Source organism: Talpa occidentalis, unplaced genomic scaffold (assembly GCF_014898055.3).
Source record: "Talpa occidentalis isolate TD23 unplaced genomic scaffold, MPIMG_talOcc4v2.1, whole genome shotgun sequence".
NCBI classification, from domain to species: domain Eukaryota; kingdom Metazoa; phylum Chordata; class Mammalia; order Eulipotyphla; family Talpidae; genus Talpa; species Talpa occidentalis.
In genome coordinates, this window is record NW_026555331.1 from 1,923,789 (window position 1) to 1,951,667 (window position 27,879).

At 40.5% G+C, this 27,879-nt stretch overlaps 1 non-coding gene and 1 pseudogene across 1 annotated transcript; both read left to right on the top strand.

The window, feature by feature from the left end:
* Positions 1-47: 47 nt before the first annotated feature.
* Positions 48-27,879, top strand: LOC119258544 (claspin-like; annotated as a pseudogene).
* LOC119251924 (small nucleolar RNA SNORA79) lies at positions 9,019-9,164 on the top strand. Its single transcript, XR_005126659.1, has one exon. It is a non-coding gene; the product is annotated as a small nucleolar RNA SNORA79 (small nucleolar RNA).

Consider the following 27,879-nt stretch of genomic DNA (forward strand, 5'->3'; position numbering starts at 1 on the left):
CAGCCGGGTGGAGACGGCGGGAGCAGCTGTGCTGGACTGGGCCGGAGCCCGGCTGCATTCTGAGCCGCGCGCTGGGAAGGCCGGAGCCATGACGGGCGAGGTAGTTTCTGAGGTGAGTTGATGCTCGGAACCCGGAACCCGGGCTGCGGAGGCCCGGCACCGAGGGCTGGAAGGAGCAGGGGTCTGCCGGGCCGAGGGCGGTGGCGCTGAGGACTACAGCTCCCGGCGTGCCCGCGCGGCTCGGCCTCTCCGTCCGTGGTGGGGGTCAGGGGGGCGCTCCCCCTGGCCCGGGGCTGGCGACCCTGCGGTCCGGTCCCAGCGCGGGCTGCCGCGCCTCGTCACCCCCGCGGCGGGGCGCCGGGCCCTACTCAGCGACCTCGCCCGCCCTTCCTTTTGGCGCGTTTCCTGCCGCGGGAGCTCCTCTTTTTCACAGCGCCCCAAAATGTTAGGAAGGCCCAGGTCAAATGCGGCCGCTGGCTTGCGGGGCCCGTTCTCTAGATGGCGGGGTCCTAGGAGTTCAAAACTGGGTCTAGAAGAGGCTTTGGGTATTCTTGAGGGACCCGGGGGGCGGAAGTGACAGCCTCTGGGCCTCTCCCCGCCTGGCGGCTGGGGAATTGGCAAGAAAACATCTGGATTCTTTCTGCGGCTGGGTCTCACCTTTTGAGCACAATTTAGGGGGTGCACGAAAACTCAGCGATCAAGAAAATCATAGCATTATTAAGGAAAAAACAAAAACAAAAAAAAACCCGGGCCTCCCTGGTGGAGCAAGGGGTTAAGCACAGCACTATGAGCAATCCGCAGCCTCTGCAGCACCGACTCCCAGCCCTCAGGGAGCAACCCACTTTCGTCCGCAGGGAGCCAACCCACTTGGCGTGGCAGACCCCTGTCTCACCCGCTGCACCCCTCAGCAGTGTATTTCAGTCAGTCTGCCTGTTCTGTTCCCACTCTGTCTCTGATGAATCCTCGTCACACACCCCCCAGTATCTCTGGCCTGTACCCCAGTTCTTGTATGCATAAATAAATCTTTAAAAAAAAGAAAAGAAAAGAAAACCCAAAGATTAATGCAGAAGAAAGTCCCATGATTTGATATTGAAGGAAATACCAAACTAATAGAGACAAGATCTGACACTGTCCTTCCATGATTTAGCTTCACTTTACATTAATCCTGGTTAATGCCAATAATAGCAGGTGGTTGACCCCAGGAGCCATAATGTGCCCATTTTATTGATTTTTTTTAAAATAGTACAATAAGGTGTTATTTTGAGAACCTGTACCCGATTTTGACCATTGCTGGTACTCTGCTGCAAATTGCCTAAAATAGGGATTAAGAGCATCATGATGTATACAGCTGTTTGGCTCCCTATTCAGTTTCCTCATCCACAAAACATGATGAACAGTCTTATTGAGTTGGGTTGTTGGGAGACTCATCTGCACATGATGATCTTCATTGGTTTCTCAGTACATGTTATCTTTGGTTATTCAAGAATTTAAATAAATTGAATAATTGCTGGAGAAACCATTAGGGTCAGACCTTGTGCCTTATTATTATTATTACAGATGTTAATACTTCCCCTTATTAATAACTTGTTTCAGGGACCTAGAACACCAAGGGGTAGGAGACCAGGTGTCTAGGGGTCAGCTTGGTCACTAACTGGTCAAGGTCAGCTAACGCCCTCAGGTTTTTACCTGTGAATTTTAAAGTGTTTTTATTTGGAAATTTTCAAACATACTCAGTTGTGGGAAGACTGATACAATGAACTTAACTCCAACAATTATCAAATCATGCTAATCTCATTTTATTTATATCCCCACCCACACCCTCCCTCACTGGTTTATTTGCAAGCAAATTCCAGACATTATTTCATCCACAAGTACTTCATTAAGCATCTCTAAAAGATAGGGCTTTCCAAAAGATAATTATAAATATAATTACCATACCTAAAAAATTTAGAATTATTGCTTAATATGAAATAACTAGAAGTCACTGTTTTCAGATTTCTTTGACACACACACACACACACACATATATATGTGCACTTTCCGTTTAAATCGAGACCCAAACAAAGTCTGCATATTGCAATTGTTGGTATGTGTGTGTATCTTAACTCTTTTTATAGGGCCCCCTCCCTCTTTTTCCTTGCAATTTATTGTTAAAGAAACCATAGTTTGGCCTCTTGAGTTTCCCACATTTGGATTACATCATGGATTTAACATGCCATTTGGATACACTGAAAAATAGTTTACATGGAAGCAGCACAATAAAGGCTTGCTTCTTTTCATTTCTTTACCTTTACTCAAAATAAGGAGTTGGTGCTATTGCATCCTTCAAAGGTGAACAATGAATTTTTTGTTTTTGATTTTCCAGTAATCCTTTGTCATTCTTTCATTGGGCCATTGTTTTGGTCTTTTCCTTATTTCAGCCTGATGATCAGTTTGTATGTCATTATGTACTTAGAACTTTTTTATGACCTGCTGATTAATGTAAGGTATATTCTCATTTTCTAGGTTCACCTAGAAGTCAATTATCCAAAATTATTTCACAAGAAGAAGCAGATAGCCCTTCAGACAGTGGACAGGGCAGCTGTGAAACAACTGGGCTCTTGAGTGAAAGAGGTTTGTAATATCCACATTTATTTTTAGGAATGGAATGTGGGAACTTGACCTGCAAGTGAATTGGATCAAATGGCCAACCTTATTGTTTGTTTGTACCCTTTGAAAACCATTTCCATTATATTATTGAGTGTATAGAAATATCTAGAAGCTACCACATTGCCTGATTGAATGCATTCATTCTATAATGAAAGGATTTTTAGCACCTGCCAGAAGGATTAGAACAACTTTGCACATTGTAAATACATGTAATTACAGTTCTCAGTAAGAGACATTTTTTCAGGGAAAATGTTTTTCAAAATGTATTTTTAGATTTGCTTTGCTACAATCAGTTCTTAGTGGTGTTACATAATTTCACAAGGTGATAAATCCCTTGGATAACTGAATATATTTTTCAGGAGTAGTGAAGCTAAGAGAAAAGCCAAATGACACTTGACCTCTTTAAAACAAAAACTTGTTTTCTCCAGATTCAGATGAAGACATATTTGTGAGTAGGAAATTGAAAAGCAGGAAGGTGCTACAAGACAGTGATTCTGAAAAGAGGACACGAATGTGTCTCCAGAGAAAACTACCTATGACAGTGTCGAGGAGAATAAAGAGAACTTATATCCGGCAAAAAAGGAAAAGTCAGAAGGATTTGCAAAACTCTGGTGGACAGTGATGAGAGTGACCTCGAAGAATCTTTGTGTACCGAAAGTCTTGAAAGCCAGGTGACACCTTGCTTAGAACTGGGTCTCCAATCTGAAAACACAGTGCACTTTACAGTTGACAGAAAGACCTCAAAAAACCCCATACGTGATAAAGGCGGAACTGGAGGAAAAGCTAAAGTAAAATCAAAGAGAAGACTTGAGAAAGAGGAGAGAAAGATGGAAAAAATTAGGCAACTAAAAAGAAGGAAATGAAAAATGAGGTATATTTTAAAAAATTGCAGCTTCTAAGCTAGATTAACATTTTAGAAAAGTTGCTTTTAGTTCTTAAGATTGTTTGCATTCTGTAGAGCTTTGAATTGATAGTTTTGCAAAGCAAGTAATGGTGTGTGTGATTTAAAAGTTGTTTTCATTCTCCATTTTGTATACACTTCTAAGTAAATGGGTTTTTTATTTCTCGTGAGCACATTGAATAGTTCTCTGCTGCTCCTGATATGACGAAAATTCACTTTCTAAGGAGGATTTCTCATGCAGTCATCAGTTAGAAGTCTTTTGCTAACCAGGAAAACCATCTTGAAGTCTTATAAACCTTTGCTTAATAAATATTTAATTGGGCTTTTCAAAAAAAAATATTTACTGTTAAGTTAGTTTTGGATAGTTGCATAAAATCATAGTCTGGATTTCAATAGATAACTATGGGTTAGGAACCAATGAGAGTATTCCAGAATCATATACTTGTCTATTAATGAAACATGATCCAAGTTCTATATGATGTTATGAAATGTTTAATTTTAAACTATTGGATTTTGCTTTTCTTATGCATTATATAGGAAGATAATGTGAAACAACCATTTAATGACAGTGGCTGTCTTATGGATAATGACCTTTTGAAACTGGGTTGGAAGAAGAAAAAACCTCCAGTAGAAGATGAAGAATCATTAGAATCAATAAGGGCAGCTGTGAAAAATAAAGTGAAAAAGCACAAGGCAAGTAAAGGATGTTGCGATAAAGGCTAACCAACTGCTTCTAATCTATGCCTTGTTTTTTGTTTTTTTTTTTTTTTTTTTTTTTCTTTTTTATAGAGGCATGTTTATTTATTTATTTGTTGTTTTGTTTTGTTTTTTTTGTTTGTACATACTGGGTACAGGCAAAGCGCGGGAGGGTGAGAGAATTCACCAGAGCCAGAGCGGGGAGCAGAGCAGGCAGAAGGACTGAAGTACACTGCTGAGGGGAGCAGCGGCGGCAGGAGAGGTCTCGCGCCATGTGGGACCCTCCTCCGGTGGCCGGGGAGCACCGGGGATCGAACCGGCGCGCAGAAGCAGCGGGCAGCCTCGCAACCCAGCGCTCAACCGCTGCGCCACCGGGGAGGCCCATTTTGTCTTTTTTTTTAATAATAAATTTTATTTTTATATTCCCATACATTGCAAACGCCCTTCTGACCCAATCCTTCCCCTCGCCGCCCCCACCCCAAAAAGTGTCTCTGGTTCATAGTTTTTTGTTGATTTTGATTTTCACTTTCTTATATTCATTTTCCTGGTCCCTTATTTAAGTTTTCTAGATTCCTGCTATGAGTGAGACTCCGGTATTTTTCTTTTTCTTTTTGGCTTATTTCGCTGAGCATGATTCCAGCTATGCCTTGTTTTTTTGATTTACCATTAGAACGTTAATTTTTCTTATCTATAGAAAAACGTGTAAATTGATTTAAGTTTTTCAGCTGTTTGGAATCTTGCAGTACAAGTGATAGACATGCTGACTTCTCTGGAAACTAGTATTTTGATTGCCCTTACAAGAACATTAAAAAAAGTTAAGATACTTTATTTTGTGTAAGAAGCAGGTAAAGAATGGGGCAGAGACATAAATTTTAGAACCCTGTGGTCCCTAATAAATGAACCTGTACTATTTCTGGAACGGTATCAAAGAGAGGCACCAGTCAAGGCATTGTTGTCCTGAGTTTTTAGAAGCATCTTTGTTCTTCCTAAGATGACCTCAGCACCCTGGCAGGTGGTATTCCTCCTCAGGGAAAGAAATAATACCAAGGTAGGGAAAATGAGGGACCCAACTCCATTTGGAGACATCCAACTTGTTTTCTATGCATTATAGGATGTTGTGTTTTTAAATTTTCTTTGATAATAATTAACTATTAATGCAGCATGATATTGGATTGATATTGAATTGATAGTTTTGGAGTGTCAAAGTAATATTTGAGTAAGCAACATCCTCTTGTTTCACTTTAATGTTTTGTGCATATTAGTCAAGTTGCTAATCTTCTCTTTTAGAAAAAGGAACTGTCTTTGGAAAATGGGATCTATTCCTTAGAAGAAGAAAACGAGCTCTCAAAAGGCACTGTGAGGAAGGTGAGGTGGGGCCTACATAGTTGTGTTGATCTCTTTCCTCAAGAATTTGTGACTTTCTCAGAGATAAATATTTTATCATATCTATCATGTTTTCCTGCTACCCAGGATAGTGCTTTGTACGTAGTATGGATACAAATATGAATTGAATTAATTCTATGAGACTTGTAAATACGTGTAAATACCTTGAGCTTATATTGTTTTGAGCTTGTTAGTACTACTATTCCCTCTTCATCTTTTCTTGCAGAGACCAAACACTAGAGAAATTAATATCTGTCTTCCTTTATATTGCTTTAATGTGGCCTCACTTTTTATTTTCTTTAAGGAAAGAAAGGCAGCCAAATTAAGTAAGGAAGCACTGAAAAAACTGCATAGTGAGACTCAACGCCTTATTCGAGGTAATACAAACGAGTTCAATAAATCACAATATTTGTAAGTTCAACATGTATGTTGAGGAATTGTTTTTTTTTTTTTTTTTAATGTTTATTATTTATTTGTTTGTTTGTTTTATACATGCACTGGGTACAGTCAGAAGCGCGGAGGGTGAGAGAATTCACCAGAGCCAGAGCGGGAGCAGAGCAGGCAGAAGGACCGAAGTACACTGCTGAGGGGAGCAGCGGGCGGCAGGAGAGGTCTGCGCGCCATGTGGGACTTCTGGTAGCAGGGATCAAACGGCGCTGCAGAGGCCACGGGCAGCTTTGCAACCCAGCGCTCAACCACTGCGCCAGGGAGGCCGAGGAATTGTTTTTTTTAACACTCCTAATATGAATTGGATTATTTCAAGTTCAGTATTTATTTGATGAGTGACTATTGTTCTAATGTCCTTGAAGCATTAATTTAACAGAAAATATTCTAAAACTGTAATGGTGGTAAGGAGGGAGGCTTTTTTTGTTTTTTTTTTTTTAAGTTTTTTTTTTTAATTGATGCATACAAGAACTGGGGTACAGGCCAGAGGTACAAGGTTGAGAGGATTTACCAGAGATAGAGTGGGGAACAAAACAGGTGGATCCACTGAAATACACTGCTGAGGGGAGCAGCAGGCGAGACAGGAGAGATCTGCTGCGCCATGTGGGTAGCTCCCTGGCCAGGGATAAAACTCATGCTGCAGTCGCTGCTGGTAGCTTGATAGTCCTGAGTCTTGACCCCTTGCATCACCAGGGAGGCCCAGAATCTGCTTTTCTAAAAAAAAAAAAAAAAAACCTTCTTTAATCAGTTTGATATCACATCTAAGTTTAAAAGCCACTAGTCTTCAGGGAATTCTTTTGTACTTAGATCCTGCCTTTGTTAAAGGCAGGTTTGTTTTCTGTCTCTGGTGATGACTTTGGCGGTACTTTTTCGCTAACTGAATATGAAGTGACATTTCAGAATATACTGCTTATGTATTTACTTGCTTTATTCCATTTTATAGAGTCTGCCCTTAATCTTCCATATCATATGCCTGAGAATAAAACCATTCACTATTTCTTCAAGCGAAAACCCCGGCCAACTTGCCAGGGAAATGCCATGACACTACTAAAGTAAGAACCTTTTTCCCCTGTGATTATGATTTCTGTAAACATTTAGTTTTGTAGCAACATCAGGTGTAAAAATGTTAAGATTTCTCACTCCCTTAAAGCTGATTTGACTGATTCATTATGTGTTAAGGGATGAGAATATTTCACATTTAGGATCATTTTCAACTCCAGCTCATTTTTTTCCTACTCTAGGTCATCAAAATATCAGTCAAGCCTTCACAAAGAAATCATAGACACTGCAAATCTGATGGGGGTGAATAATGACCACCATAGCAAAGGTTCTGAGCAGACAGTAGGCACTGGATGCGAAATGGAAATCAATACACTCTGTGCAGTTTCAAAGGAGCCCCAGCTCACGACTGGATCAGATGAGTCTTGCAGTAAGGACTTGATGGGAGGTAAAGAAATAGAAGAAAATCAGGAGAAACAGAAGCAGAGTGATGATAGACCTTTGCCTGGGGACAACTCAGTGGGACCACAGGAATCCAACTTCCTTGGGAACAAGGACAGTGAGGACTGTCAGGCTGCGGGTCTTGAGGCACCTCAACCTCATGCCCTCGAGGAAGAAAATGATCTGAGAAAAACAGAAGAAGCAGATGAGAAGATAGAAGAACCCAGACAACAAACTAAAGCAGCAACAGTTGTGCCACCTGAGAAAGTGAGGAGGTTCACTCTGGATAGACTTAAGCAGCTGGGAGTAGATGTTTTCATTAAACCTCGACTGGGTGCTGATGAAGATTCCTTTGTGACTCTTGAAGAACCTGAAGCCAACAGAGGTAATCCTTTGAATTGTGGGGAGTCTCCAGAGTGATTTATTCTAACAATATTTGGTCATTTGCTTCTGGAGGACAGGGAACACTAGATAACCACACGTAATGAAAACAAATACAGGTAGAAAATCCCATGTAGCTAGATTTGGAGGGTATCAGAATGATCTACTTGTTTAAAACGGAAACCTGTTGATAGTTAACATATATGGAAGAGGTACATTGCTGTTGTGTTACATACTTAGGAACTTACTTCTGCCTCTCCAACTGAAATTCTAAGTTTTCCTGTGGTTTTGTGTTAAACCTTATTAAGATATTTATAATAAAGGCATTCAGTTTCACACAGTTAAACATTTTGGTTCAGTAAATTTTCTGAAAAATTGAATTTTTTTCCTCTGAACAAATATTAAACTATCTACTATATGCAAGATGCTGTAGGGCATACCCAGAGAAATCTGACACTTATCCTACACTTAATCTTTTACATGCTAGTAGGGGAGATAGGAAGTATGCAAAGAAGAATGTGGTAAGTGACATCTCCTGCGATAAACATGTATTGCAGACAATTGGGAAAAAAATAATGTGAAGAAAGGGAAAAGTAGTCTTTGCTGAAAGTAACATTTAGAAGTAACATTTCGAATAAAATGCTTTGGGAGTTCAGAGGAAGGATAAGTTTCTTCTGATAGGTGATTAAAGAAAAGGCTTGCAGAGTAGGTGGATATAGTTATTTGTTCACTGCCTTCCCCTTTGTTCTTTGAATAGGGATCTTCTTGTTCCCTACTCTATCCCCAGTGTTTCCAGAGTGGATGACTCATTGCAGGCAACCGTATTTATTAAATGAACAAATGAATTATTCTTTAAAACAGAACTCAAGTATTACCACATTTTGTAAACTTCCTGACTTGTAGGTAGAATTGATTGTTGCCTCCTCTGCATCCAGGCAGTGTGGCGTGATAGTGTAGGCTCTGTAGCAAGACTGGGCTTTGAATCTGGACTACGCTACTTACTGTTTAAACTTGAGTGTGGTATGTGACCGCTACAAGCCGTCTTTTTTAAGAAGTGAAGTTAAACTCTGGTTTACAGGACTGTAGTGAAGATTAGTTGAAACAATACAAGTAGATAACATATTTGATGGCTGTTCCTCTCACTACTTGGAGCCTTAGGTAGTGGGATTTTAGTCCATCATATATGTAAGCTGACTTGTCTTCACTCAGGGCACCAGGGATGGGTTGGCTGTCCGTTAGTGCCTTCTGATTTTTGCGGAGTCAAACAATTAAAAAAAAAAAAAAAAAAACAAGTAGATAACATAAAGAAACACTCAAATAGTGGCTGCTACTTCTGTTATTAGAGAGCTTATTTACATTAAGACAGCTTATTGTTGGCATTGATATCTAAGACAGAGTATCTGGTGTGTGAAATATGCTCAGTGAGTCTGGGTTAATTGAATGGATGGATTTTGTGGATATACAGAGGACATTCTTGGAAGGGATAAAAAGAGCTCTGCAGGGTGAGTGTCGGAAAGCTGTGTAAGTCAGTATGATGAGAGTAGGAGGTGGGGTAGAATAGCATTAGCTTGGCTCCCTTAGTAAGAGCATGAGAATGAGCTATTACCCAAAACTGAGAGGAAAGGTTTTCTTATATAGGACTACAAATTCTCTGAGTGGTTCCACACTAAGAAACTTGGAGTATTTACTAGACTTTGCTAAATTTTGTTATATGGGACTAGAAGTTATATAAACAGTCCTAGACTGAAAGACAGGAAGGGAAGAAACTTTATTTCCCTGGTACCTACTGTATTAGACCATATGGGTTCTTTGTTAGTTGGCTCTCTTAATTCTCATAGCCACAGGAATTGTTTTGTGAATGAAGAGACTAAGGCTTAGAGAGGTTGAGTAATGCAAGAAATTGGGTGATTTTTTTCAACATTATCCTTATACAGGGAACTACCACATAGTAATAGGCACTTATTTTTAATTCAGATTATGTTTTCTCTTAGAAGTAATTCTTGATATGAAAGGTGAGTTTCCAAACCAACCTATTCCACAATACATGTGAAGTTAGGAGCGACATTCATGTGATGGTACATTAAACTTTTATTTAGCAAGTAAGACATAGTCCCTGTTCCTAAGAAATTAAAATCCAGTAGTAGTGACAGGCAAACAGACCATTATGCTGCTGGATGGTAAGTACCAATGTGTAGAGGAAGGACACCTCACTTGAGTACTTCATGGGGAGCCAGGGAAGCTTCTGAAAAGAGCTGATACCTTAGCTGAGCCCTGAAAGCTAAGTGGGAGATACCAAGGCAGAGGCAGGTGAGGGTTTTCTTGGACTGGACAAACCTGCAAAAGATACAGAGACTAGAGAAAAAATGTTCTGGCCGACTGCAGTGAAGATTGCAAGGGGAGGGCCTCCTTGGTGGCCCGGGGGTTAAGTCTCAGCACTATCACCACTATGGCCTGAGTTCGATCCCCAGCCAAGGAGCTAACCCACGTGTGATGCAGCAGACCTCTCCTGTCTCTCCCGCTATTCCCTCAGCAGTGTATTTTAGTCGATCTGCCTGTTCTGCATCTCACTCTGTCTCTGGTGAATTCTATCACCCCCCACAACTCTGGCCCACACCCCAGTTTTTTTAAAAAATAATATTGCAAGGGGATTAGAGATCATTTGGAGCTTTTAGATCATAGTAGGAGCTTAAACTTTAGCTTGTTAGTAGAGGACCATTGAAAGGTTTTTAGCAAGGTAAATGACCCTATCAGATATTCATTTTAGGAAGTTGAATATTGGTGGCTGGCATGGTGGACACATTTGAAGTCTTTAAGAGCAAAGCTGTAGGAACAGCTGTGCATCCTTATGTAGAATAAGGTTTCCATGAGAAAATTCGTGTAAGTCTAAACTTTATGGTGTCAGGAATATATTTCAACTACTTTCTGCAATGCTTGAGGAAATAATCTCTACCCTAATTCCTCTATTTTCTGGACTAAGAGTAACAGCAAGGGAAACAGTTCTAGATCCAAGTTCACAAAGACTTGAACTAGAGCAGAGACTTTTCATTTAGAGAGAATTAAGAGGGTGCTAGAAAAAAGACTAATGGAGAGAAGAACATGAACAGGTATTTTAGGGACAGGAGGATGATGCCTGAGTCATGTAGTAAAGGGCAAGGAAAGTGGGTGTTTCTTTGGGTTGGGGGAAAAGAGCTTTGAGGGGCCTGGCTTTCTGCAGAGAAACAAAGGCACCTTTGGCCTCACTATTATTTAGGTCCTGAGTAATCTGTCTCCCCATTCATTTCTCTTACTCTGTTGGCAACAATAATGACTAGCCTATTTCTGTTTTCTTTCCACTGCCACCATCCTTTGCTTTGAAGCTTACTAAACCTTTATAAAATAGGATGCGGACTTACAGCTTCTGTCCCCTGTTATTTTGTAATGTAGAATACTATCCTTTGAAGTTGGAGTTTTCTGCTAATAATGTTAGGGACTCAGGATAAGAGGTTCTTTCCAGTTCTCTTTTTTTTTTCTCCTAAGACTCTAGGGAAAGAAAAGGCACATCTAGGTGTTGTCAACGAACTACTAAAGTACGGTTCAAGTGCATTTTAGAAAAAGAACCCAACTTGTTTCCTGGACATTTTATCATGCAGGAGAAGGCACACAAAGAAAAATCCAGCATCCCTTAAACCAAAGAGCTTTTCTCTTTTTTCCTTTCCTTTCTCTTTATAATTCTTAACTCTCTTACAACAGATTGCACTGTGGCATGGCATGTTAAACACTGAATAACGATGGTGCCAGTAGAAGCTGAAAGGAGAAAGAAATTCTGAACAACTACAGTGGGAAAGGGAGGAGACCCTATTACCATTACTGCTGAGCTTGCTGCTCCCAGTGTGTATATTTGTACATAAGTTGGGTGTGTGGTGCAAGGCCCACCTCTAAGTGCCATTTCCTTTCTGATTGTACTGAGACTGGTGTAACAGTTTCACCAAAAAAACAGCTTCACCAGTTCTGCTGCGTTACATAACTAACTGGATTGAATATCTCTTCTTTTTTTTTTTTTTTAAAAGATTTATTTATTTATGCATACTAGAACTGGGGTACAGGCCAGAGGTGTGGGGGGTGAGAGGAGTCACCAGAGACAGAGTGGGGAGCAGAACAGGCAGACTGACCAAAATACACTGCTGAGGGGAGTAGCGAGTGAGACAGGAGAGGTCTTCTGTGCCATGTGGGTAGCTCCCTGGCTGGCCGGGGATCGAACTCATGATGCAGAGGCTGTGGACAGTTTCACAGCACTGTGCTTATCCCCTGGCACCACCAGGGAAGCCCATGGATTGAATATCTTCTTTCTTAAAATTGATTTTGTCCATACTCAGTAAAATTGCTAAGTAAAGAGTAAAATGTTCACAATAGGGAATTTTTATTTTTTATTTAATGTTCAAAGGGAAGGTTTATTACAAAAAGGGGAAGGAAAGTAAAGAATGCTTGCACACACACAAGTGGGCAGAAAGAGCTGCCCCTGAAAGGGACAAGTTTGTAAAAGAGACCTTCATAGTTACAGGTGGGTGGGAGAAATGCTACCCACCTGTGTTTTTTTTTTTTTTAAGATTTATTTATTTATGCATGTAAGAGCTGGGGTACTGGCCAGAGATGCAGGGGCGGTGGGGGGCAGTGAGAGGATTCACCAGAGACAGAGTGAGGAACAGAACAAGCAGACTGACTGAAATACACTGCTGAGGGGAGCAGCGGGCGAGATAGGAGGTCTGCCTCGCAATATGGGTTGCTCCCTGGCTGGCCTGGGATTCGAACTGGTGCTGCAGAGGCTGCAGATTGCTTCATAGTGTGTTGCTTAACCCCTTGCACCACCAGGGAGGCCCCAATAGGGAGTTTTTTAAGAGGAGACTGAAACCCATGAAAAATTAAGCCCTTGAATAATTAAAAATCATGGTATTTTTCTATCAATTTGATGGGTTTTAAAAAAAGAAATGTACATATTTTGAAACTGAAGTTGTAAATTTCTACCTCAAAATTTTGAACTGTATCAAAAAAACAGTTGAAATAATCCATTACTTTGGGTTAGGTGATAGGAATTTGGCACAGGTATTAATAGCAAATGAATGTTTGCTATGTCTGTGTAGATATTTTTTCCTTACGAGTTTGAGCTAGGAAACTTTACTTCTCGATTTTAACTGGCATCTTAAAGAATTTGAGCATGAGAAACTGACATATCGGTTGGTGTTTGGGTTTAGAACTGGAAGCCTTGAAGCAGCGTTTCTGGAAGCATGCGAAACCGCAGCCAAATCCAGGGCTTGTCAGAAGCTGAATGTAAACATCATAGTGAAAGATGTGGGTGCTGACGGGAGGAGGAGCTGAAGGCAGATGTGGTACCTGTGAATTTGGCAGCTGAGAAGCTGGATGAAGCAAGCCACACAAAACCAGGTATATGCGTCCACCACTTTGTTTTTTTGGCTTTATACTTTGTACTCTGGCTACTGCAAACCCTATAGTGAAGAGTTACAGAATCTTTTTCCTTGGAGATTTTGGAGACTGGGTAACAGTGCCTCTAACCTGATTCTCGCATAGCATTGCCTAGAGATGTGAGGTGGGTAAAATACTTTTTTTCCCTTTTAAAATAGCCTTTGTCTTATAAAAAAACAATAGACATCCATTATAGAAAATTCATAGAAAGGATAAGTAAAAAACTTCTACAATTCTCTGAAACAAACTTCTATAACCATAGTGTGTCCTTTCAAACTTTCATTTTTGGGGTCTCCCTGGTGGCCGCGGGGTTAAGTCTCAGGCTCTCACCGCTAAGGTCTGAGTTCAATTCCCAGCCAGGGAGCTGACCCACATGGCGCAGCAGACCTCTCCTGTCTCACCAGCTGTTCCCCTAGCAGTATATTTCAGTAGATCCACCTGTTCTGCTCCCTACTCTGTCTCTGGTGAATCCTCTCACCGCCCCCCCCCCCCGGCCTACACCCCAGTTCTTTTATGCTTAAATAAATAAAAATAAGTAAAAGTATGAAACACTACTTTAAAAAAAAAAAATCCTTCTGTGTGTGTGTGTGTGTGTATAAATGCAATATATTCTGCTCTATAACCTGCTTTTTTAACAATGTGTTAGGGATAGTTCTATTGTTCCCACTTCCCTTTGAAAATGCAAGTAACATCACACAGGGGGAGAAAATTTTCTTTTCCCTTTTTTTCCCCACTTCCACCCAGATGGCGGCCATAACCCTAGTTCATGCCACCACACTCTCCAGTCTGGAGTGTTCTGCCTTTCTGCTCATCATGGTGCCTTCAGTGTCACATGCTGCAAGCCACTGTCCACGGTTTTGCTCATGGGACCACTCATGTTCACAGCCCTGTGATGGCCTGTGATTTGAGCCTCGGGATGTGTGCACCTGGCCCTCAGCTGTGCATGTGCTCCTCAGCTGTGTGCCCCGCCCTCAATACGTTGCCCTTGCCAAGCATGTGGCCTTTAGCTGTGCACCCGGCCCTCTGCTCTGCACCCAGCCTTCTGCTCTGCACCTGGTTCTCACCTGTGCGCCTGACCCTCTAATGTGTACCTGGCCCACTTCTTTGCACCCGGCCCTCTACTTTGCACCTGGCCCTCTTCTTTGCGCCTGGCCCTCTGCTCTGTGGCTGGCCTTCACCTGTGCACCTGGCCCCCTGTGCCCGACCCGCTGATCTGTGCCTGGCCCTCTGCTCTGCACCCGGCCCTCACCTGTGTGCCCGGCCCTCTACTCTGTACTTGCCCCACTTCTTTGCGCCTGGCCTCTACTTGGCACCTGGTCCTCTCTGCGCCTGGCCCTTACCTGTGCGCCCGGCCCTCTACTTTGCACCCGGCCCTCTGCTCTGTGCCTGGCCTTCACCTGTGCACCTGACCCTCTGCACCTGGCTCCTTTGATCTATGCCCGGCCCTCTACTTTGTGCCCAGTCATCAGCTGTGTGTCTGACCCTCTGCGCTGCACCCGGCCCTCTGTTGTGTGGCCTGCCCTTGGCTTTGCCTAGTCCTCAGCCATGCATGTGCCCTCACCTGTGCCAGGGCCTCAGTTTCACATAGGAGAATATTAAAATACTGAGGAAAGGTATAAAATGAAAAATTAGTATTCCTAAAGGTTAACAATTTCTTGTGTGTCCTAGGGAAATGTGTATATGTATACAATGCGTGCATGCATGTGTGTGTGTTAAAGACAGATAGACAGTTATTAATTACTCTCCCAAGCACTGTCCTATGTATTTGCAGTACGAATCAGTTTTCTTATTCTGTGTGTAAGCAGAGCATTATACATGGGATTTAAGAAACTTACTCAAGTTTACATTGCTAATAAGTAGTAGAATCAGCAGCCTAATCCAGACCACCTAACTCCAGAGCTCAGATATACGTTGTATTGCTTATGAGGTTTTTTTTTTTTTTTTTAGACCATTGCATATATTACATGGTATGAATACAGTCATGCATTAAAAATGATGTTTTGGTCAATGGCGAACCGCATATGCAGTGGTGGTCCCATCAGACTGTGCCCTGTCGCCTCAGTGTGTGGCAGCCTGCACCATTAGATGTGTACTTGTGCTCTGATGCGTGGCTTAATGACAGTGCATTTCTCAGAATGTATCCCTGTCTTTAAATGATGCATGTCTGTATAACATGGTTTGTTTTAACTCATGTTGTTGAAATCTGGTTTGTTCTAGTCTTTGGCTATTTTATGCAGTGTTATATGCTACTATCAGATTTATGTCAGTGTATCTGGATGCAAAATTGTCTGCAGTGGGATCATTGAGTGAAGATTTGATATGTAGCAGCCCATTGTCCTTTAGAATAATTCCATAGATATTTACACCCTGAATATTTTTTTAGAAAGTTTTTAATTTTTTTTCAAGATTTATTTATTTATTTATGCTGAGGGAAGCAGCGGGTGAGACAGGAGAGGTCTGCTGTGCTATGTGGGTTAGCTCTCTAACCAGGGATTGAACTCCTGCTTCAGTGGCTGCAAGTCTTATAGTGCTGAGACTTAACCCCTTGCTCCACCAGGGAGGCCCTGTTCATAATTATTTTAAAAGATGAAGTTAAATATCAGGGTGGGGGGAACCCCTAAATGACCCTAAATTTCTTTCTAATAAGAATCAGGATGTGGGGCTCCCTGGTGGTACATGGGGTTAAGGCTCAGCACTATGAAGTAATCCATAGCTACTGCAGCATGAGTTTGATCCCCAGCCAGGGAGGTGTCCCACATGGTGCAGCAGACCTCTCCTGTCTCACCCACTGCTCCCCTCAGCAGTGTATTTCAGTCAGTCTGCCTGTTCTGTTCCCCTTTCTGTCTCTGGTGAATCCTTTCACACACACCCCCACACACACACCCTCTGGCCTGTACCCCAATTCTTGTATGCATAAATAAATCTAAAAAAAAAAAATCAGGATTTGAACTGCTCATTTCTGTATGAACACTTTTTAAGCCATGCCTCCATTTTAATGAAAATTAATTTAAAAATATTAGATTCTTCACTTCTCTTTTGCATGCTATTTCTTTCCTTTTTTGCTTTTCGGTAGTTGTGGTTCAGTGGCTAATTTCACACTATTGTTATTTCAAGCATCAGTCACATGCATGTTGCTCTCAGATGCCTGTGCATGACATGCTTCCTTCTGTATCATTTGTCACCTACTGCCTTTTCCTTTGATGAGCCAGACACTTTTGTGAAGTCCTAATGTTCCCCCCGTTTTGCCCTTTTTAATCATAATTTTATAATCTTTGACAATATATTACTCAAGGTATAGAACATAATTATAGAAGTTCTCTTTTACACTGTAATTCATAAAACCCCCATTTGTTAAAATAAGAAAAGCCTAGAGAGCTAAGGTCTCTCTGGTTTTCCTTTTGGGTATGGCTTGAACATTTCTGGAGTTGCCTAAAGTGCACACTTACATTATTGTAGTATATAATCACTCATTGTGCCTAAAGCTTTTCTTCCTATTTCTGTTTAGGTGAAAAGCTTCAGGTGCTAAAAGCTAAGCTACAGGAAGCAATGAAGCTCCGGAGACTTGAGGAGCGCCAGAAACGCCAAGCATTATTTAAATTAGATAATGAAGATGGATTTGAAGAGGAAGAGGAGGAGGAAGAAATGACAGATGAATCTGAAGAAGATGGAGAAGAGGAAGAGGAGGAAGAGTTAGAGCAGGAAGAGGAGAGAGAGGACGAGGATGAGGATGAAGGCCATCAGGTTTCCCACAATTACATGATTTTGTTTCTTAGGATGCGTAGGGGAAAGAGAAAATCAGATTTGAATAAGAATACAGTAAATATGTTTGATTGTGTATGATTTTAGGGTCAGAGATGAATACAGCTAGCTCATAGATATTTAAATCAGTGCGTTCAGTTGTGTACACCATGAAATTCCTATAATTCTCAGAGCCATGGCTTCCCCTGTTAGTTTGCATATAGTAATCCAAATACACTAATATTGAAATGACTGTAGGCATAAGCTCTTTGTCTTCATTAATTTAGGTTAAGCAATTTTAACCTTGGCCAGATGGAGGTCTGGAATAAATTCTCAGGCAGGTTGAGGCCTCCCTGAGTTAATTTTATTCTTCATTGAGGAGGGTATTTGGAAAATGGCCTCTTGCCCTTGTTCCATGGCATTGGTTTCTGCTGCTTTCTACAGAAGATGGATGATGGATTTCTGGCATTAGAAAAGGAAGTTTCTATGATTGAATGCTGGAGTCACTTGAAAAAGTTGGTTAATATTTAGCCCTGGGTAAAGGAAGAAGAAAGCAATGGCCGAACTGTTCAGCATATCGTAGTCTGTGGTTGGTTTGAGGTCAGTAGTTCTGCAATTTCAAGCTAATCAGTTAACCTCTCAATAAAACCTCTCAATAAAATGATAATCCAGTCTTCCTTCATAATCCTGTAGCAATTTAGGGAGGGTAAGAGGCAAAATAAAATAAGTATAAAACATCTCTAAAAGTGTCAGGAAAATTACATGAATGATCGTGGTTAGACTGAGCTTCCTTCAGGTTTACTTTTCCAGATCTAAGACATGACTTATGACCAGGCTAATAGTCTGTTTACTTTTAAATTTTTTGACCTTTATTATTTTGTTTTTGGCTATGTGATGGTAAAGATTACAGAATTCCTCCTCAGTGGTGAAGAAATGGAGACCAAAGATGAAAAAGAAATGGATAAAGAAAACAATGATGGCAGTAATGAAGTTGGCAAGTCAGTTGGCCTTTCTGTTCCCAAACCTCTCTCCTCAGATTCTACCTTACTTCTATTTAAAGACAACTCTTCCAAAATGGGGTAAATAATTTTCTTTAGGGAAAGATAAGATTCCCTTGGATTTGCCCCTTTAGTAAGAACAGAAACAGATACACAATTTGCCATGTTTTTTTTTTTTTGGCAGTGATTTTCCTAGTGAAGAAAAATCAGAAACAGATGAAAACTCAGGAAAAAGACCTAGCAAACTGGGTAAGTGGTGACTTTTAATGCAGAGCTTGACTTTTCTTTGATTCTCCAGCTTTGATACCTATGCAGCTTTCTGTAGGTTCCATGTTTTGAGCCCCAGTGGATTCTTCCCTGTCTTACATGTATGGCAATGAAGGGATTTATGAATTAGAATATTTTCCTTGGTCCAGTTTTTTAAAGCTTACATGCAGTTTTCTCTATAGTTCACCATGGGAATAAAATATCTCCCTATTGAGTATATGTTGATTGAGTGAATTATGAAACATTTCTATGTAGATTGAAAGAAGATGCATAAGTGATTGGATAATGGAGGGTGATCACAGGTTTAGGCAAAGTTCAAGGAAGATTAGTGTCACTTAACTCAGAGGGATAAACCCTGATTGTACAATGCTATGTTACTACTATAATTTACTTTTTTTTTTTCCCTAACCCTCTATAATTTACTTTTAACTTGATGTCTTAGAACATTAACTTGAGAGGTTTGCCTTTGAATGTTGCTTGATAATTTCATTCTCAACTTTTTCCTAAATAAATCCACCCTGTTTCCAGAATCACGTTCTTAAAATTATTTCTCTTTTTTCAGATGAAGATGATTCATGTTCATTGCTAACAAAAGAGAGCAGCCACAATAGCAGCTTTGAGCTGATTGGCTCCACAATTCCATCTTATCAGCCTTGCAACAGACAAACAGGCCGTGGGACCAGTATTTTCCCTACAGCGGGGGGATTCAGATCTCCTTCCCCTGGGCTGTTTCGAGCCAGTTTGGTCAGCTCAGCTTCTAAGGTAATATGGTAATAGTTTTCTAATCGCCTCCCCCTTTTGCTTCCCACATTGCTAAATAAAGTGTGTCCAAGCCACCAACTCCTACCACATTATGTATGTTCAGTTTAAAAAATCCACCCCCTTTGTGTATTAAAAACAAACCTTATCCAGTATTCTTACTTTCTTGGAGATTTTTTTTCTTATGCTTCTCTTTGCTATGCATTGTCCTCCTTAACTGCAGTTGCCTGAGAGTAGATGAAATACTGCAAATAGCAACTTCTGTTGTTGTCATGACAGTGAATGACATTTGTAAAATGTTTTGTTTTGTTTGGTTTTGTTTTGGTGCCAGAGTTCAGGAAAGCTGTCTGAGCCTTCACTTCCCATAGAGGATTCCCAGGATCTGTATAACGCCTCCCCAGAGCCTAAGACACTTTTCCTAGGAGCAGGAGACTTCCAGTTCTGTTTAGAAGATGACACTCAGAGCCAACTGTTGGATGCAGATGGGTAGGTAGTTTTATGTTTCTGTGGGTGGCAATGGTGCTGGGTACTGCTTAATTTTGTTTAAAAAAAGTGAGCTTCTGTCACTCCATATGTGCTTTCTCTTCTGAGAAAGAGAAGGTGTACAGACCATTAGTATTACATTTTACAAGTTTGAACAAAGTCTCTCCACAAAATAAAACGTAAATAGCACTTGCTGGTGTTGCGATCCTTCACTCTCTGCCTTATTTGAAATGCATAGTTCTTGTAAGGCATCAAATTTCCCTGTATCCATTTTACTATGTTTTGATTGTTGGGTAGGACTAAGAGTTGGCAGGCCTGTGGCATATTACATGGGCATACAGCAAGCCCTGCTCTGGCATCATCTGAAACCAAAAGTTATCCTTCTACCCTTTACTTTTGAATAGCATTTATTCTTTCATAAAACTTCCTCACCCCACTTCAGATGATCACAGGCTAAAGTTTGAATTTTTCATCTTCTGGTTTGGGATTCAGCTTCTACCTTTGGTATCAGAGTTTCTCACACATTTGTATTTTTCATAGAGAATTCCTTATACTCTTCATTGTGCTTGTAGGTTCCTAAATGTTAGAAACCATAGGAATCAGTACCAGGTTTTAAAGCCCCGATTACCACTGGCCAGTATGGATGAGAATGCCATGGACGCTAACATGGATGAACTGTTGGATTTGTGTACTGGAAAGTTCACCTCTCAGGCTGAAAAACCGCTGCCCAGCAAGAGCGACAAGAAAGAGAACATGGAAGAACTTTTGGATCTTTGTTCAGGAAAATTCATTTCTCAGGGTAAATATTCAACAGAGAGCATCAGGCTCACCCTGGCCAAATATCTTAAGTCACTGTCCTTGAAAAGAAGCCCTTGCTCTGTGTGATAAGTTCACAGGAAACAGGGCTGTGATGGAGTCTAACATGTAGCTTGAACTTACTATTTAATTCTTGGTATTTAAAGCGATAAAGTGTTAGCTTAAGATTACTTTAACTTTGCCATATGATTTGTCATTTGTGGTTAATAGATGTGCAAAGTTTAGAACAGTGTTTGGTGTATTATAAATTTCATATAAATGCTAACAATATTTCTACCTGCATGCCCCTTTCTCCTTCCCATACCTCTTCTAGAATGGGCTGTTTTGTTCTCTACTGATCTTAGGTGCCTGGCATATAGTAAGCACTAAATGAGGATTTGTTGAATGAATGGATCATAATATTGTAAGCTCTTTATGGAAAGCTCACCTTAGAGCTATATTGAGCTGGCGTGTCTATAGATGACTGGAAGGAGAGAATAAAACTGTCATTCCTTGATGACAAATCTTTTTATTTGTTGGTGATGTAGATGCCTCCGCACTAGTACCATCAGAGTTAAATAATCAAGAGACAGAGGGCAGCATGGGTGATCCGATGGAAGAAGCACTTGCTCTTTGCTCAGGCTCTTTTCCAACAGACAGGTGAGTCTCAGTGATTGGTGGAAACTTGGGATGGCCTGGTCTCCTGAGGAAATGCTGGGATCAGGTTTTCTGGGTTTAACTGGTCATCTTAGGGGCTTCCTATCCTGTCTGAGAGTCCTACAGTGGTTTTGAGTCTCATATTTGCATGGTAAGGAAATTATAATGCTTTCACTTAGTTATTGGATAACAGGATAAAAAATGACAAGGATAAGTACAGAAAGATTCTCAGCATCACTAATAATTAGGGATGTAAATCAAACCATAGTAAGATACTGACACACTCATTAGGGTGGCTACTGTCAAAAAGCCAGAAAGTAAGTGTTGGAGAGGATATGGAGAAATCGGAACCCTTGTGCACAGCTGGTGGAAATGTGAAATGGTGATAGTGCTGTGGAAAACAGGATGACAGTTCCTCAAAAATTAAAATAGAATTAGTATCCAATCTAGCAATTCCGCTTTTGGATATATACCCAAAAGAAGTGAAAAAAAGAACTTAATTAAAATTATTCATATGCTCATGTTCATAGAAGTATCATTCATAATAGTGAAAAGATGGAAGCATTCCAAATAGATAACAAAATGTGGTGTGTGTGTATGTATATGTTTGTATTTGTATATACACGGAATGATATTCTGTCTTACAAAGGAAAGAATTCTGATACATACTACAATATAGGATGAACTATAAGGACATTATGTTAAATGAAATAAGCCAATCACAAAATACAAAATCCGTATGATTCGACTTACATGAGGGTCCTTAGAGTAGTCATATTCACAGAAACAGAAAGTTGAAGGGTGACTACCAGGGCTGAGAGGGGAGAATGGGAAACTGTTGTTTAATGTATACAAAGTTTCAGTTTGCAAGATGAAAAGAGTTCTGGGCATGGGTTGTGCAGCATTGTGAATGTACCTAACACCATTGAACTGTATACTTAAAAAATGGTTAAGGTGATAAGTGTGATGTCATGTATATTTTATCACAGTTCAAAAAATTATTTTAAAGATACCTTGTTTCCTATTTCTTTGTGTGTGTGTGTGTGTGTGTGTGTGTGTGTGTGTGTTTTGTTTCCTATTTCTTGATGAGATTGTTGGTGCTAATAAAATATCTTCAGTTCTTAAGTTGACCAATTGCTTGTAGTTTGCTTACAGTCACTAATTTATTATTTGTTAATTTGCATTTTAGAGAAGAAGATTGTGAAGAGGAGGAATTTGGAGACTTTCGACTTGTCTCAAATGATAATGAGTTTGATAGTAATGAGGTAAGTTTGAAGGGAACAGAGTAATCATGCTGAACTCCATGTATTGCTGCTGTATTTCTTTTCCTAGTCTGAGTTCTGAGAATTCTGAGTTTGGCATCTTATCAGAATCAATTTCCTAGAGTGAGATGTTTAGGCAGCCATTTATACATCCTGCTTTTGTTGAGGATGCACTTTATTCTGGCTCACTTGAGTGATGTTATGATTCTGCAGGATGAACACAGTGACTCTAATAATGAAGATCTGGCACAGGGAGATCTTGACGATGATGAGGAAGAAATCATGAAGCAATCCGAGAAGTTGAAAAGGCAAATGTAGGTGTTATAGCCAATTCTTTAATTGCTAATAGTTGAGTTCCAGTTTGCCACCTTTTAAACTTAAAATTTCTGGTTCTGTTTTTGCTTTTTTTGTAGTGAACATAATTAAATAAAATCTTTTCATTTGTCATCCCTTGAATATTAAAGATTAAAGGTCATGTCCTCAGTGATTTCTAGAGGAAACACCTCTAGTTCCTTCAGCTGTTTCCCACATGACATTGCTTTCAGACTTCTTGTGTACTGGCTGTTCTCATCTTCAGGTGCTGTGACTACTATATGTAGTGGCATAGCCACATCTTGCTCTGGATGCATACTAGAAGAGTCTTCATTGAGCTGAGTCACTCTAGATCCTGAGGCTCTAGTAAACAACTAAAATTCCCTGGGTCTTTTTTCCTATGATTACTATTTTTCCAGGTTTTCCTTATTCTGGTTTGGGCATATGATGACCCCTTGTGTTTTGCTATGTCCTGATCACCATCTGATCATTTATTACAGAATATTTAATACAGAAAAATACAAACAAAAATTCCTTCCATGTCCACTATCCAGCATATTTGTGAAAGTGTTGGTGGTAAAAATTGCCTTGTAACTTTTTTTATGCATGTATTTTTACATAGTTGAGATCTGTGTAGTTTCTTTTGCATGTCCAATTTTGCATCTTGTTTTTTTCCCAGTTAAATACCCACAGAGATTTTCCCATGATGTTAAAAGTTTTGTAAGGATATTTAAATTGGCATAAATGCAATACCGTGCATGGATGACTTTTGGAATTCACATACAGGACATTATATTGATCCCTATTAGATTATATTGTTGTTTTTAGCCCATCATTCCATTTTGTTAAGATTGGTTGGGGTTCTAATTTGTCACCTGTCAAATTAACTCTCTGCAGCTTTGGGCCATGTATAGATTTTTCTAAGGTAATGGTCCTTAAACCTTATTTAACTGTAGAATCCTTTGTTCAAATGAAATCTTATGAAGACTGACAGCTAAAAGTTGAACTCCTCCAACAGGGTAAATGAGAAGATTAGGAAACTTAGTGGCTAGTAGCCCTTAAAGAAACTCAGGATTTAAAAAAACTCAGATTTTTAAAAAGTAACATATTTTTGATAAAAATAAGCCTCAGACAGCCAACAAACTTTCTGCCACTGTGTGTCCGTAGGCAGTAGGACTTAACCTGGGGACAACAGATTTTTCTCAATGAGAACTGAAGTTGGAAAAACGACTGGTTGTTTTGATATAATAATCACCATTAACACGAAAACCCTGTCGTGCCTCTTAGTTGTTTACTTTCTAAGTCTCAGTTCCTTGAAGTATATGTTGAAGGGAATAATAGTGCCCCTGCTGAGATCACGTGATGATGCCCATAAAGCACAGGGGTTGGCACACAATATGTACTGATAGACTTGACTATTATCAAAATGTATTTAAAATTCAAACTCATTGTTGTTCTTAGAAATTGCTGTGTTCTGCTTTTCTTATTTTTTCTATATTCTCTGTGTATTCATTGTTGGCATTTTCTAATCTTCAAAATTATTTTCCAGGAGATTGAAGAAATATCTGGAAGATGAGGCCGAGGTGTCAGGGAGTGACATAGGAAGTGAAGATGAATATGATGGGGAAGAAATTGATGAATATGAAGAGGATGTCATTGATGAAGTACTTCCTTCTGATGAAGAACTGCAGAATCAAATCAAGAAAATACACATGTTAGTATCCCAGCAAGCCTGTTTGAGTAATTTGGTGTGTCTTCAGGCAGGCCCTATAACCAGCCAGAGTCCTGGTGTGAACACCTTAATTTTCCTGTTGTAGGAAAACGATGTTGGATGATGATAAGCGACAGCTACGTTTATACCAAGAGAGATACCTTGCTGATGGGGATCTGCACAGTGATGGCCCTGGGCGAATGAGGAAATTTCGATGGAAAAACATAGGTACCATGGTTGGTTGTTGCTTGTAGAAGCATATATGCCAGTTGTATATAGAAGCAACTGGTAGACTATATCAGTCTAAGTGGAAATTAAAACTATAGCTGGTTATTGTGGAGGGTCTGTCGTATGACTATTATCTTATTAGTGAATGGGGAAAGTTTGTGTTAGTGTATGATAAATTATATGGGTTCACTTGTCAAGGCACATCCTGTTGGGATTGCAGTATGCTGATTGCCTTAACTCTTTCCTTTAGATGATGCTTCCCAGATGGACTTGTTCCACAGAGACTCTGATGATGATCAGATTGAAGAACAACTTGATGAGACAGAAGCCAGATGGAGGAAGGAGAGAATTGAACGAGAGCAGTGGCTACGGGACCAAGTAGGAAATCTGCAAAAAAATTCACCTGTTCTGACCCTCGTTTATGAGGGAAGGGTCTAGTCACCTAGCTGTCGTGATAGTTCCAAAATATTGGGCAGCATGTTGCTATTCCTTATAATCCCTGACTTTTCTTTTGTGCTTTGAGAAGGTTATCATGAGCAATTCTCTTCATGTTTGTCCAAAATCAATCTTTTTTGTCTAAAGCAACTAACGGTTGCAAAAAGAGAAACAAGTGATGTCCCAGGTACCCAAGCTTCAGGCCATGCTAATTATTTAGGGGTTCAAAAGACTCCTGTTAATGTGGCTAATTTTTAATTTCAGGCACAGCAAGGGAAAATTGCAGCTGATGAAGAAGAAGAAATTGGGGAAGACAGTCAGTTTATGATGCTGGCCAAGAAAGTTACAGCCAAAGCACTACAGAAAAATGGTGAGCTCTTGATTCTTCTCAGGGACTAGCTTCCTCAACTGTTACTGCTGGAGCCTTGTAGGCAACTCGAACTGCATGTACCTGTGTCTAACATTATCTTAAAGAGGTCCCTCAGATGTGGGGAGAGGCAGTGTTTGCAGATCCTAGATTGTTTGGCAGTGAAGGTTGTACTTGTGAGACTATTTAACAGGTTTTGCTGTATGTTCTAAAGAAGCTCAGAGTATGAATTCTGGCTTCTTCATTTAGTTTCCAAAGATTACATAGCTAAGTGTTAAAGCTGGGATTTGAACCCAGATATATCTAACGGCAGAGTTGACACTGTTAACAAACTATTCCACAGTCTTCCCATGCTTGTTTTTATTATTACTGTTAATGATTAGTCAATAAGTTCACCTTAGTTATCTGTCTTACTATCATCTCAAGTCACTGTTAAAAATAACCAGAGGGCCCTCCCCTGGGCTCAGGTGGTTGAGCGCCTAGCTGTGAAGCTATCTGCAGCCTCTGCAGCACCGGTTCAATCCTGGCCGGCCGGCGAGGGTCCCACATGGCGCTGCAGACCTCTCCTGTCGTGCCCGCTGCTCCCCTCAGCAGTGTATTTCATTAGTCTGCCTATTCCCCTCTCTGTCTTTGGTGAATCCTCTCACCCTCCTGTGCATCTGGCCTGTACCCCAGTTCTTGTATAAAAAAAAAAAACCCAGATTCCTATGGCTTTTTCAGTTTAGTTAATTGGTTTAAAGTCTTCTTTGTATGTTTAGATTTAAAAGCAGTTCTACCCAGCTTTGCCCAGAACAAGCTTCTCTGTTTTTCTTTTTTAGTCAATCGTACTGTGGTTGTTCAAGAATCAGAGTCTTTATTCAGAAATCCTTTTGAAGTCATCGGACCAGGAAGTGCCAGCCAGGTTGGTTGGGGGCCTTATTAGCTTGATGCCTTGATCCTCCGTGTGATAAAGGCCCAGGTCACGCTAAGGGAATACTCTGTCATTAGGGGAGGGAGGAGGAGTTTGAAAGATGTCAAGGGAGCCTGCTGATTATTTTCTTCTTGAGTAGGGTAGGATTATGTTCCTGCAGTATGCTGCAGGGGGAGACTGACTTCTCGTTCTTTCCATGGCACTTGGAATTTGACACCAGATGACTCTTCTTTCCTTAGATGAAGACGGGCTCTCTGCTAAACCAGCCAAAGCTGTGCTTCAGAAACTGGCTGCCCTCTCTGACCTCAACCCCAGTGCTCCCCGAAATTCAAGAAACTTTGTCTTCCATACAATTTCTCCTGTCAAGACTGAAACAGCAAAGGAATCATCGAAGCCTCAGGTAGGGAATTTGAGAGCTCAATTGGTGGGTCTCCAGACTAGAATTAAAATATTTTTTAATTTAAAAAAAGTATATATGTGGGGCCTCCCCTGGTAGCGCAGTAATTGAGCGCTGGGCTGCAAGGCTGCCCGCAGCCTCTGCAGCGCCGGTTCGTTCCCTGGCCGCTGGCGAGGGTCCCACAAAAAAAAAAAAATATATATATATATATATAAAGTATATGTGTGTGTGTATATCTCTATATATGTGTGTGTATATATAGAGAAAGAGAGAGAGAGAGAGTGTGTGTGTGTGTGTGTGTGTGTGTGTGTGTAAAAAAAACTTATGCCGCAGTATAATTCTTGCACTCCCTAGTAACATACAGAGGAATTATTAACCCAGTAGGTAACCTCTGAAACTTGCCTGAGAAGTTCATATTTCTTTTCTTTGTTTCCGTTGTTAATTGTCCATGATTTAACTATGTGTTGATGAAGAACTAATGTATTATATAAGTTCTCTTATGAGTGGCTTGAACTCACCCTGACTCTCTGCTCTCTAGGTGAGGAAAAGGGGTCCATCTTTAATGGCAACTCCTTCACCTAAGTGCCCCAAAACAGATGAGAGTACTCCAGGATTGAAACGAAGCATCTTCAAATTCTTGGAAAGCTAACCCCAGCAAGGGTGCCTGCAACTGTGTTGAAATTGCTTTGAAAAGTTTCTGGCATTGAAGGTGGGAGTTAATGCCCACATGGATGATCCCCCTTCCTTCATAATCAGTGCACTGAGATTACAGACAGAATCAAAAGGATTTACACTGCATGGCTCTGGACTCTCTTTCCTTTCCTAGTACTATTTCCTGGGTTAGCCACTAATCTTAAATTCTTCAGTGTTTACAACATCATGGATACTTGGATGAAGGTTCATTTCCTCCATTAAATATTAGACACTTGATCCTAGCAGCTTCCTGGATTGATACCACTTTGTGATTGGGGTGGTTGGAGGAGGAAAAAAGTGGATTATAGAAGATGAGAGAAAGCCGTGACTGTCATTACCAGGATGACTCCTTCACAGCCTAAGATCTGCACCACAGTGACCGGACTCAATGAAGGGCTTCCTAGACAGGCACCTAGAACCAGCATCTAGGCTGTTCTATTAGTCTTGCCCCTTCCATTTTCCTGTCTGCCTCTTTCCAAGGCAGTCTCAAATTTCAAAGTAACCTTTGCTTCCTTTATA